We start from the raw sequence: 13,406 nt of genomic DNA, 5'->3' as shown, positions 1-13,406 counted from the left end.
CATTTTCCTTGAAAAGCCGTGAGGTTTAACCTGGAAATTTTGGGGTTTGTAATCATGGTTTAATTTCAACTCCTGATCTGGAAATATGCATTGTTTTGCTAAGTAATTGCATGAGGAAGTTGGGAGTTTAAAAGCATGTTTTAACCCAGAAAATAAAATGAAAACAGAACATCTCTTCATGCATGTACATCCGTGGCTGATGAACAAAATTTCTGGATTTTTCTGGATGATTTTAGTTGCCGAATGAATCTAATTTTGAAGTGGAAATTTTTAATAACTAGCTAAGTGTTTACATGCTGGATTTGAGTACCTAACACCATGTTTAAACCAGAGGAAAAATTTGATCTAAAGTATCTTAATTGCTGGAATGTCTTGGAGGCTTTACTTTTATTTTTATTTGCTTATGATGGGCTTGCTGAGACCAAGTGCTAATGATTGATGAAGCCTTGGTTGATCATTTTATTTTATTCAGAGATGCACTTGTTGAAAGCTAGGGCTAATGATTGACGAAGCCCTAGTAATCTGCTATGTGATTTTTGCCATATTTTGATCCATATTATGACTTCGAAACGGAATCGGAGCTGTGGAAGTTGTATCGACCTTGCGAACTCGAGTAGCTGTGATCAAAATTAATCAAAAATATTTTCCAGCTAGTATTATATTATAAAACTCCATATCTAGTGTTTTGCCTAAAACTTTCCAACTCGATAATTTCCTTTAGCTCAAACTAGCCTTGATGGCTATAGTAAATAAGTTCTATAGCTTTTGGAAACTCTAAGTCTTATTTTAATTCTTTTTCTTTCTTTAAGCTTTGCACTTGGATAGTTAACTATAGGAAAAGTTTCAAAATACGAGCTTTACTAATTTTAGTGAAAAGCTTGGGAGACTTGCTCGGCAAGAAACCCTATTTTAGGAAAAATAGTTTTTAAGGATAATTTTTGCAAAAGCCGTAACTTTAGAGAAATGTTCAAAGTAACTTTCTAACATTGTTGTTAAGAGATTTGTCGACTTATTTCAAGAAAATGATACTAGTTACCCTTTATAAGAAAGAGTATCTTACGGAAAACTATAAGAAACATTTCTTCTAAGTTTGTCAATTTTCAACCTAAGTAGTTTTCCTAATTTTTCTAAGGGTAGTAAACTAGTAATATATAAAGTATACCTCAGCATGTATAAGCTTAAAAACTGAATAGAAACTTATAGTTTCAAATTTTGGTTTTTAGGATTTTGCGAGGACGCGGAATTCGATTCCCAACTTGACATCTGAACTTCATTCTGGGTGAGTGTCCCTGCTTGTTTTATGCTTATATGGTTAAGCGCTTTATCAACTCGCTATGTGATAATTGTCAAAAATGAAATAAATGGTTTCTGATCCATCGAAGTGAGCAGTGTGTACTTTATCGCACTAGCCGTTCGAGTGGTGACGTGTGTGAAACATTTTCTAATAAACCCGTGAATCTAAATGTAGTTGCGTCGTTGGGTGAATCCCTCGACTCGTGAATCCAACTACCATAACGTCGTTGGGTGAATCCCTCGACTAATTTTATACGGGTATATCTCGAGTATACTGCGTCGGTAGGCGAAGTTCGGGCCCGAAGCAGAGGTATGAACGGTGACGGGTTAGGATTAAAATAAGTGGATTTACATGGACTATAAGTAGTGAAAGTTGACGGAGGGTCAACTACGAGGGTATCTGATCAAGCGAGGAGAATGGCTCCCGAGAGCCCCTGTATCCTACCTTGTGCTGTTATACGCTTTCCTAATTGTTCAATTTGTTTGAGTTATTACTCGCTGTTTGATTTACGTGACTGCATGTTTTGGGGCACCACTGAGCTTTAGCTCACCCCACGTTTATTTGTTTTCCTTACAGGATGGGAAGTTTGAAAGTATTTGAGCAGCTTATATTTCCTATGGTTGTACTTGAGCAATTTGAATGTAATTTTCGGTTTGTAATGAATTCTAAGCTAAGCTTTGTATCTTTCATTTTGGATTGCCACTTGAAGTTGGAAAAGTGTAATCCCTAATTCTAATACTCGGTTTGTATGTTTGTATTGGTATAGTACGTCCGAAACCTTTGCGAGCGGCGTGTGAAATATTTAAGAACCGTCGATTGGCTAAGTTATATGCTGTTATCTCTGAAGTTATCGTGGTGATAGAAATCGATTTGTTTCGGAAGAATCATTATTGTAATAGTTTAGGTTAATCGTCGGAAGGTTTTGGGTTAGAATGCTTGCGTGAGTCCTGGCGAGAGCCGGGCAGACGGCCCGCCAACCCTTTGGTTCGCCTTAGGGGGAAGTGGGGTCGCCACAGAGGTTCCCAGTCAAAAGGCGTAGTAAGCTACTTCCACGGGGAGATGGTCCATTCCAAGGCCTGGAGCGTATAAATGACAATGCCTACAAACTTGAACTTCCCGGTGAGTATGAGGTACATGCTACTTTTAATGTATCTAACTTGAGTCCTTTTCATGCAGACGATGGGTTTGATTTGAGGACAAATCGCCTGCAAGAGGAGGGGACTAATGAGGAGGGGCTCAAGGCTGCTCCAACTTCTAGTGCTCAGGTCATGCAAATACCCATTGGTCCAATTACAAGAGCGCATGCTAGGAGAATTCAAGATTCACTTCAAGCTCTTGTTTGCACGATTCAAGAACGAGTTGGTGATGACTTGAGGACCATTGAAGGATTACATAATGGAGAAACTACTCTATACACTTTCCTTCAAATGGAAGAACCAAGTGAAGACTAGTTCACGGAGCACTAGCTTGCTAATTAGGGTTTTATTTACCATTATTAGTTGTTTGTTAGCATTAATAATTTCGATCAATTTTCACTTCACTTTGGCCGAATTCAGAGTCTTAATTTTAGTCAATTAGTTGTTAGATATTTTCACCCTTAATGAAGGGCAAGGTCGTCCATTGGACATTCTAGGGTTTGAGTCCTGTAAGGCTATATATAGCCTAGGTTTTCATTCATTAAGGGACGATTCAGATTTTATAAAATATATGTGAGTTATTTCACTCTCTCTTGTCTCAAGAGAATTTCCTTTGAATACTTGAGAATTAATCTCAAGTTGTTCATCGAACTTATCAATCAAGTAGTCTCCTTGATTGTGGCGTTCTTCTATCTATACTTTTGGTTCACTAAATTTGTTAGTCTTGGGTTAAGGAACCTCCTTAGTTCGTGGCTTGTGATTCTAGAAGGGTCAAAGTTCCGCCAATCATCCCAACTTGGTGTTCGTCTAGATCCGTCGCACATCAAGGGAGACCAAACCTCCGCTCCCCGAGTATCATGTGGGTATTGTGGGAAGTTGAACCTTATCGAGCATAATTGCTGGAGAAAAATTCGAAAATGTTTAAGATGATATTAAGTGTGTGATTGGATGTGATAATAATAAATTAGTGAATAATAAGTTAAAACCCTAGTACACGCGATTTAGGGAAAATCGGATTGAACCGACGGGTATCGTTCACTACCGTTTGAACACACCACTTGACTACCACTTCATTAACATAATCTCATTGCTATTAGAGCCAAAATATCAGCCCTTAATCAGCTCTTTATGGCCGAAATTCTTGACTACAAAACCAAGGGAAAAGAAAAAAATTTGAAAGTTAATCTTGTGGCGACAAGTGGCGAACATCCCAAGGTTGTTGACCAACCAATTTCTTTCATATTATCACAAAAAATCACTTCATTTGTTCTTCATTTCTTCCATTCCAGCCGAGCCTTGAGGGAGAAAAAACAAGAGAAGAAAACTTCATCCCATCTTTAGGGTTTAGCTCATTTGAGTGAAAAATCAAGAATCTAAACCGATTAATCCTTTCTTTGAGCACTTGAGAAGCTTAGGGTGCTAAAAGTTTTACAAGGAGAGGTGGTGGATTTCTCTTGCAAGCATTTTAATGAGGTATCATGGCTGTCCATCTTATTCCTTCCCCTTAATCTTGCTTAAGTTATGTAGCAACTTGTATTCTTGGCTTACGATAGCTAGTTAAGTTATTTTGATGATTATGATGGATTTGTGAGTTAGGATTTTGAATTGGTTAGTTGTATTACTTATTGTTTAGATAGAATACGATGTGAATAAGTTTAGATAGGGAGTGGTAGTAGTGGTTTTATACATGAATAAGAAGATTATCACTTGAATGCATTAATTCCAGTTTTATGTTTTTGTACTACCCTGTTCTGGTCAGTTTCATTCGGCCATGATAGAGGTCGAATTGGGCTTAGTTTAAAACATGAAAGTTGTAGGAAATGATGATTTATAGTTTCTTGTAAAATTTTAGCTCAATCCGAGAACTGTAACATGTGAAATGACAAAAATACCCTTGACTGCCATAGGTAGAGTTTTGCGGACAGTTTGACATTTCATCATTCTGGCTTCATTTTTTTCACCTTGATCCGTATCAAATTAGCATTTGGCCAAAACATGAAAGTTGTATTCCTATGTTTTAGCTTTCCAACACATCTGAAAACGCCTCAATCGGACTTTTGTAGCCTGAGTTATTGTTAGTTGAACCCAGTGCTGTTAACCAGCTTGATAGTGAAATTCTAGTTCTGTAATATGAAAATTTGACCTGGATAAACTATGAACCAGGCTGAGTTCTCTTCCTAAAATTTGTAACCCTTTGTCTTAGCTTCGAAACGGTATAAATTTTATCCCAATCCGATAGGTGTAGCTTCGGTTGTGACCAATACGCTAAAAAACGTCAAACCTGTCATTTTGTTCTTTGTCTTAAACCTTATTTCCGGTCACTTTTCTAGATTGGTTTTGTAATTGAATGACATTGAGCTTATTGAACGGCTATTGTGATGAGATTATCTGTGTGTGACATTGAGGCTGATTGAGGAAAATAATGAAGCCATAAATGGCTGAAAAATAGGTAAATACAATGGGCGTGCTGCCCAAATTTGCACTCGAGGATTAGGTAGATGTACTCGTGGCTTGAGTAAGGGTTGAGGATGAAACTAACTTGAATCATCTAAGGTATTCAAGTCTTCTTTAATAGAGGCTTATAAGTTAGAATCCGGCCGAAACTTGTACCCTTGAAAAAAAATGAAATTTACGACTAATAGAAATACGTTTTCTTCATTTATTCGACTCCAATGGTATTTCAAAGTATAATTGCTACCAAGTGTTATTCTTGATTTTGATGATCACAAAAGCATTTTGAAATGTTTATTTAATTCTCTCCAAATATAAAAGTTTTGCTTTTTAGAGAATCAGGTACAAAGGTGTCAAGGAAAGAAAATCAATCAAAAGAAGAAGCAAAAACAGGGCACTCATGTCGGACGTCCGAAAGGAAACTGTCGGACGTCCGAAAGGATGAAGAACATCAAGAAGGAAACTCCTTCGGACGCTCGTGAGGAAGCATCGGACGTCCGGAAGGATCGGACGCACTCTTCGGACGCATATCGATCGCATTGGACGTCCGAAAAATTTCGCAAAGGTCTGATGATTCTCTGGACGACATTCGGACGCAGATGCTTTCGGACGATAAAATCCCATCGGACGTCCGAACAACAACTTGGTGAGTTTCGGACGATGGGATCGGACGATGATTAATCTGTCGGACGTCCGACAGCCCCAACGGCTAGCTGACTCTTCATCTGCCTTCTATCCGTTGGAAGCATTAATGAAGCTCATTTTTGGTCCCCTTCAAATACAAACGATTCTGAACGAGAAAAAAACTTTTGCACACTTTGTTTACAAGATCTAAAGAGATATTTTAGCTAGAAAATAGTCTCCCAAGCAAGATTTGTTCTCCTAGTTGTGTGAAGTTCTTGTAAGCACTTCTCTTGTGTTTGAAATTTTCAATAGTGTAGTTTTGTTGAGGGTTATCTGAGTGATAGTAAAACTTCCTAGCTTGACTAAGTGAGGCTTGGGGCAAGGAGGAAGTGATCCCTCCATTGTACATTGAGTTGATTATTGTTCATCAAAGAGAAGGTGCTCATCTTTGTGATTGGTCTTCAAGTTTGAGGAAAGCTTGGTAGACAATCGGTTTGATACTCTATCTTATTCTTTTTGTTTAATAAAATTCTTATTGCTTATATATATCCTTATTTCTGATCAACATTGTTCTATTCTTTAAAATTAGTTGATTGATCGCTACTAGAAAAGAAGATAAATTTTTATTAAGTAAAAAGTGCATAAACTCAATTAAGTTTTTAATCAACCTAATTCACCCCCCTCTTAGGTTGTCTTTGGGCCTTACAATTGGTATCAGAGTTTGGTCTCCTAGAGATTAAGCTCAAGCGGCTTGGAGTAAAGATGACAACTAATCATGCCATGTTTGTTGATGGGCAATTTGTCACTAGGCCTCCCATGTTTAATGGTTCTAATTATGTTAGTTGGAAAGAAAGAATGATTATCTTTTTGCAATCCATTGATATTGAATTATGGTTTATTGTGAATGAAGGACCGCATGATGCTAACATTTTTGATGCAGATACAGGTTTGTTTCGGCCTAAAACAAGAGCTGAGTTGAATGCTCAAGATAGAACCAATCTCACTTTGAATGCCAAAGCCATGAATGTTCTTTATAGTGCCTTAGACTCAAATGAATCGTTTAGAGTAAAAGGATGTAAATCTGCTAAAGAAATGTGGGATAAGCTAAAAGAAATTCATGAGGGTAGTGACAACGTGAGAGAACAGAAAAAGTCTATCTTGGTCACAAAGTATGAATCATTTAAAATAGAACCCCTTGAGGATATTGAAAAAATGTATTGCAGGTTCAATGATTTGATCAAAGATCTCGAGGTGTTAGGCAAAGAGTACAACTTGGGAGAGAAAAACAGGAAAATTCTCAATGCGTTGGGCAAAGAATGGGAAAGTAAAGTGACTGCAATAGAGGAGACTAAGGATTTGAATTCTGTGCCTATTGAATCTCTCATTAACTCACTAACCTCCTATGAGTTGAAGTTGAAAACTAAAGTGCAGGAGGAAGAGGACGCGAGAGCAAAGAGAAACATAGCTCTAAAAGCAGCTCAAGGTGAAGATGATCCAACTCAGTTGAATGATGAAGACTCGGATGGTGATGACAACGATCTTGCTCTCATCACAAAAAGCTTCAAGAGAATCTTGAATAAAAGGAAGTTTAGAAGGGGAGGACCTAGCAATCAATTCCAGAATCAGTCTTCAAACGCAAGGAACAAAGGAAAACAAGAATTCAACAAGAAACAATTGGACAAATGCTACGAATGTGGACAGCCTGGACACTACGCAAACGAATGATCCCTGAAGAAAAAGAAAGATGGAAAAGCTGATCGAAAGCCAAGGTTCAACAACTTACAGATTACATGGAATGAATGTAACTCCGAAGGCGAAGTTGAAGAAGAAGAAGAATCAGCTCAAATGACCTTCATGGCTATTGGAGATAATGAGGTAACTTCCATACACTCTCAATCTGATAGTGATGATGAAAATGATGATGATCTTGAATCCTTTGTTGAAAAATTGCATAATGCCTTGAAGGAATCTTGTGATAAAAACAAGCAGCTAAAACAGAAAATTGTCTTTCTCATTCAAGAAAATGCAAGCCTTTTTCAACAAAATAAACAACTAAAAGCTGACAATGAGTGTCTTGTAAGAGCCGGATTTGATTTTCAAAATGAACTTGATAGAAAGGCAAGTGTTTGTAAAATGCTAAAGGAAAGACATGGGGATTTGAATAAAAGGATGGACAAGCTGGATGAAACCTTAAAAGCTAGAAAACAAGACTATCTCAAAAAAACTATGTCAACCACCTGTCTTACTAATCAGAAAAGAACATTAACACACAACAAAAATGCACATGGTTTCACAACACATAGAAGGAGTGGATTGAGATTTATCAAACCATTACATGTTGAAAACTCTTCCATTATATGTAATTTTTGCTGTCAAAGAGGACATTTAAAAGGAGATTGTTATGTGAAAAGAAATCTGAACAGAGGAATGAAATGCATGTTGTTAGTTAGACACAATGCTAACTATTGAGGACCCAAAAGTTAAAGGGTACCAAACACTCTCTCTTTTCAGGGAAAAGGCTCAAACAAGTCAAAATGGTTCATTGACAGTGGCTGTTCTAGGCATATGACCGGTGATCCTTCTTTGTTCATAAACCTAAAATCAAAATCAAGTGGAAAAGTGACGTTTGGTGATGACGTGAAAGTTAAGACAATTGGAATAGGTGATGTTGGTAAGGATGGTGAAACTTTTGTTCATAATGTGCTCTTAGTTGATAACTTAGGTTATAACTTGCTTAGTGTAAGTTAACTATGTGATAAAGACTTAAATGTGTTGTTCAAAAAGCATGAATGCATTGTGCTTGACTGTAAATATAATGTTGTGTTCAAAGGTAAGAGATTTAACGATATTTATATTGTTGTTCTTGATAAACTTGATTCATCTAGCTTCCAATGTCTTAAAGTTTCAAATGAAGATCCTTGGTTGTGGCATAGGAGGCTTTGTCATTTTAACATGGAATTACTAAAAGAAATTTCGAAAAAGGAGTTGGTTAGAGGCTTGCCAAAAATCAGTTTTGAAAAGGATAAAATTTGTGATGCATGTCAATTTGGGAAACAAACAAAAATTTCCTTTAAACCAAAGAAGTGTGTATCGACTTCTAAACCTTTGGAACTCTTGCATCTTGATTTATTTGGTCCTACTCAAATTACTAGCTTGGGAGGTAAGAGATATTGTTTTGTGACTGTTGATGATTATTCTAGATATACTTGGGTGATATTCCTTGCTCATAAAGATGATTCCTTCAAGAATTTTACTTCATTGTTTGCTAAAGTGCAAAATCTGCTTGGTTTAAAAATTGTTAGGATTAGAAGTGATAATGGGACGGAATTCAGGTTTTGTAGTTTTCCAGAATTTTGTGATCATAATGGCATAACACATGAGTTTTCTATTGCAAGGACTCCATAGCAAAATGGTGTTGTAGAAAGGAAAAATAGGACACTCCAAGAGGCTGCTAGAACTATGTTGAGTGAATGTAATTTGCCAAAATATCTTTGGGCTGAAGCGGTAAACACCGCATGTTATGTGATGAATAGAATCTGTTGAGACCTATTTTGAATAAAACATCTTATGAACTGATTTTTAATAAGAAACCTACGGTTGGATATTTCAAAGTTTTTGGTTGTAAATGTTTTATTTTGAATTTGAAGGAACATCTTGGTAAGTTTGAGAAAAAAATCTGATGAAGGAATATTTTTGGGGTATTGTGAGAACAAAAGAGGATATAGAGTCTTTAATAGAAGAACTCTTGTGATAGAAGAAACTATACACATAACATTTGATGAATCTAATGACGATAATTCCAAAAGTTCGTATGAGGATGATGATGTAGGTGTTTGTGAAGGAATGAAAAAGATAACAATTGGAGATGAAGGAAACTCTAATCCGGAAGCAAAGGAAATGGAGGATGAAGCTCATGAAGAAAAGGAAGATGAAGACAAGAATGATGATTCATTCAAAGACCTTCCCAAAGCTTGAAAATTTAGCCAAAATCATCCAAGAGAGCTTATAATTGGTGATCCATCCGAGAAGGTAAAGACACGTTCCTCATCTAAGAATTTGATAGATAATTTTGCTTTAGTCTCTCTTTTTGAACCTAAAAATATCAATGATGCCTTAAAGGATGAAAACTGGATTTTGGCAATGCAAGAGGAACTTAATCAATTTGAGAGAAATAAGGTTTGGACTCTTGTTGATAGACATCAAAATCAACCTATCATTGGCACGAAATAGATATTTAGAAATAAGTTGGATGATAAAGGTGTAGTTGTAAGAAATAAAGCTAGATTAGTTGCTAAAGGATATGCACAAGAAGAAGGAATTGATTTTGATGAAACATTTGCTCCCGTAGCTAGATTAGAATCGATTAGAATGCTTCTTGCTTTTGCTTGCTTCAAAGGTTTCAAATTGTTTCAAATGGATGTTAAAAGTGCATTCTTAAATGGTTTTATTGATCAAGAAGTATATGTGGATCAACCCCCCGGTTTTGAATATACAAAATTTCCAAGTCATGTGTTTAAACTTTCAAAAGCATTATATGGACTAAAACAAGCTCCAAGAGCTTGGTATGAAAGATTGAGTGGTTTCTTGATTGAGAATGGTTTTAAAAGAGGTATTGTGGACACCACACTTTTTACTAAGCAAGTGTCAAATGATCTTCTTATTGTGCAAATATATGTAGATGATATTATTTTTGGTGCTACTAATGAGTATCTATGCAAGGAGTTTTCCACCATTATGCAAAGTGAATTTGAGATGAGTATGATGGGAGAATTAAATTTCTTCCTTGGACTTCAAATACATCAAGCACTAGAGGGAATTTTTATAAATCAAGCAAAATACACCAAGGAATTGCTGAAAAGATTTGGCATGGAGGACTCAAAGCAAGTTGGAACTCCAATGTGCACTTCTACAAAACTTGACAAAGATGAAGAAGGTAAACATGTGGATGAAAAGCACTATAGAGGTATGATTGGAAGCCTACTCTATTTAACCGCAAGTAGACCCGACATTATGTTTGCTGTTTGCTTGTGTGCTAGATTTCAATCTTGTCCAAAAGAATCACATTTGAACGCTGTTAAAAGAATTTTTAGGTATTTGAAAGGTACATTAGACCATGGTCTTTGGTATGCTAGATCTTGTGAATTTGCTCTATATGGATATTCGGATGCGGATTTTGGTGGTTGTCGTGTGGACAGAAAAAGTACTAGTGGAACTTGTCACTTTCTTGGTAATTGCTTAGTTTCTTGGTTTAGCAAAAAACAAAATGCAATCTCTTTGTCCACAACCGAAGCGGAATATATTGCCGCTAGTGCATGTTGTGCTCAACTTTTATGGATGAAGCATACCTTGAATGATTTTGGATTGTTATATGACTGCATGCCTATATTCTGTGATAATACTAGTGCTATCAATTTGACCAAAAATCCAATTCAGCATTCTAGGACAAAACATATAGATATAAAGCACCACTTTATTCGCGATCTTGTTCAAAAAGGTGAAGTTTGTGTGAATTATGTTTGTTCTAAAGATCAAATTGCTGATATTTTTACAAAAGCTTTGCCATTGGATCAATTCATTCATCTAAGATCAAAACTAGGGATAATCGAAAAATCATCTTAAAATTTTTTTTTCTGTTCAAAGCTTTCGGACGTCTGAAAGCAAATGAACAGACGTCCGATGATGTTCTTCAGCTATTTTCCCAGAAAACATCTGTTCGGACGAAACCGTCGGACGCACGACTACGTTCGGCCGTCCGACAGTGCAACGGTACACTTTTTAAAGTGACTTCCCTCCTCATTTGCTTCAGAACTCTCCTCTTCTCTTCTCACTCGGACGGAAACCTCTATCCTTCTCACACTCAATTCGTGCTTTTCTGAAGCACTCATTCCAAAATTGACTCAACCAAAAACTTCTCCTGATCATTGCGAGTTCAATTTTCGGATCTTTTCACCAAATCTCATCACATTTCGAAAATTCTCAAATTTCCCTCAAAACCCTACTTTCTCATAACCGCTCTGCTCAATCATCTTCAAGGCTTCTTTAACCCAAAATTCTTGTGTGATTCACTCCCATACCACTGTGTGCATCATTCGCATCATACATCTCACACATTTCACACAATGGTGAATCTAAGAGGAGGAAAAGTCCCTGCCGGACGCAAGCACACACTCAGGGATGAAGATGTGGATTCTCCTAGGGTCATAAGATCATCCAAACGCTTCAAAAGGGGAGCAGTAAAGACTCAAACTTCCCGGCCTTCCGCTCAGCCTGAATCCGGACAAGGAACTCCATCTCAACAGCCTTCCCAATCAACCACCGTCTCCCCATTCTTTGATGCTGCTGCCAAAGAAAAACATTCCTTGATAACCCAGAAAGGTTTCATTCCTCAACGAACCATAAATCTTTCTGAATTCCGCAAGATTGGTTTAGAGTCAATTCTTAATCTCTTTGAATTCCAGAAATGGTCACATATCATTTCCATGCCTAACGTTTATTACCCTGAAATGCTGTATCAATTCTTTGCCAATCTTAAGAAAGGCACTGATCACACTGAAATTATGTCCAGGGTAAATGGGGTAGACTTAGTATTTGATCCTGAAACTGTGAATGCCATTTTAAATACTGTTATTGAACCAGGATGCAAAAGTAAAATTGCCAATTTCTTTTCTTATGAAGAGCATCCTACTGCTGATAATCACTTTGATAATGCTAAAATGCTAACCTATTTTCGAAAGAAATTTTCTGCCCCTGCTAATGCAAAACTAAATGACCTTGCCCCTGTGAATCTTATTACTTTCTCAATCATTTCAAATCTGCTTGTGCCTACTGACGGTCATAGAACAGATGCAAATAAAATGGAGCTGTATTTGTTTTATTGTTTTCGAGAAAAAATTCGCATTGACTTTGGCTTTGTCATGTGCAAGTTTTTACTTCGCTATACCACTGATTCTCGTAGAAAACTGTCCTATGGAAAATTCCTTCAAAAGGTTTTTGAATTTTACAAAGTACCTATCCTTGGTGTTTGTCCCAAAGAAACATTTTCCTCTGCCTTCACTAAGGCTTATTTTGAGCGCAAAAATCTTGTCTTTAGGGATAATTTGTGGGCGTATAAGGGGGCCACTTCTAATGAACCTAGATCTAAGGCTGCACATGATCCACTTCACACTCCATCCTCTGTTGCACTGACCTCTATTCATCCTAGGAAGACTGCCACTAAGGCATCTTCTTCTTCAAATTCTGAGGTGGTTGAGCTCCTTCGAGACCTTAAGCAACATGTTCTGCTTCTTGAATATGGTCTCATGCTCACCATGTCATCCCAGCAACAAGCTGACTTCCTAGATAAAAAGAGTCTTCTTTTTCCCCCACCTGTGGTTGAGGAAGTCCCTCCTGGCAAGGAGCCACGCTCCAATGATCCAAGTTCATCAGCCCCTGTTCGCTCTATGAGTCCTGCTCCTATCGACCTCACCTCTACTCCCGTAGCACCACATGATCCTTCCACATCTGATAAAGGCAAGAAACCAGTTGCTGAAGATGATGAAGACACTGAGGAGGAGGATCTCTCTCAGTATCAGCTTACTCGAAGGACGCCTGGATCCTCTTAGCTTATCATTTAGGATCACTAGTCCTATTAGGATCATTTGCATTCTGTTTGACTGTTTTTATTTGCTGAATATTAGATAGTTGCCTTGAACTCTTTTTATCTATTGAATTCTGGTGCTTGGTGTCATTTGGTGTTTTATAATGTTCAAAACTGGACATATGTTTGTAATGTTTGTGAATGGTTGAATCTTTACATTTTGTTTGGTTGAATGGTTGGATATATGGATGTAATGCTCGTAAGATCATTTTGCTCTGAATGGTTGGATATATGGTCGAATCTTTGTTACTAGTTCTCCAAATGT

The sequence above is a fragment of the Coffea eugenioides genome, chromosome 5 (genome assembly GCF_003713205.1).
Source record: "Coffea eugenioides isolate CCC68of chromosome 5, Ceug_1.0, whole genome shotgun sequence".
Lineage (NCBI taxonomy): Eukaryota > Viridiplantae > Streptophyta > Magnoliopsida > Gentianales > Rubiaceae > Coffea > Coffea eugenioides.
Note: the sequence above shows the minus strand (reverse complement) of the source record.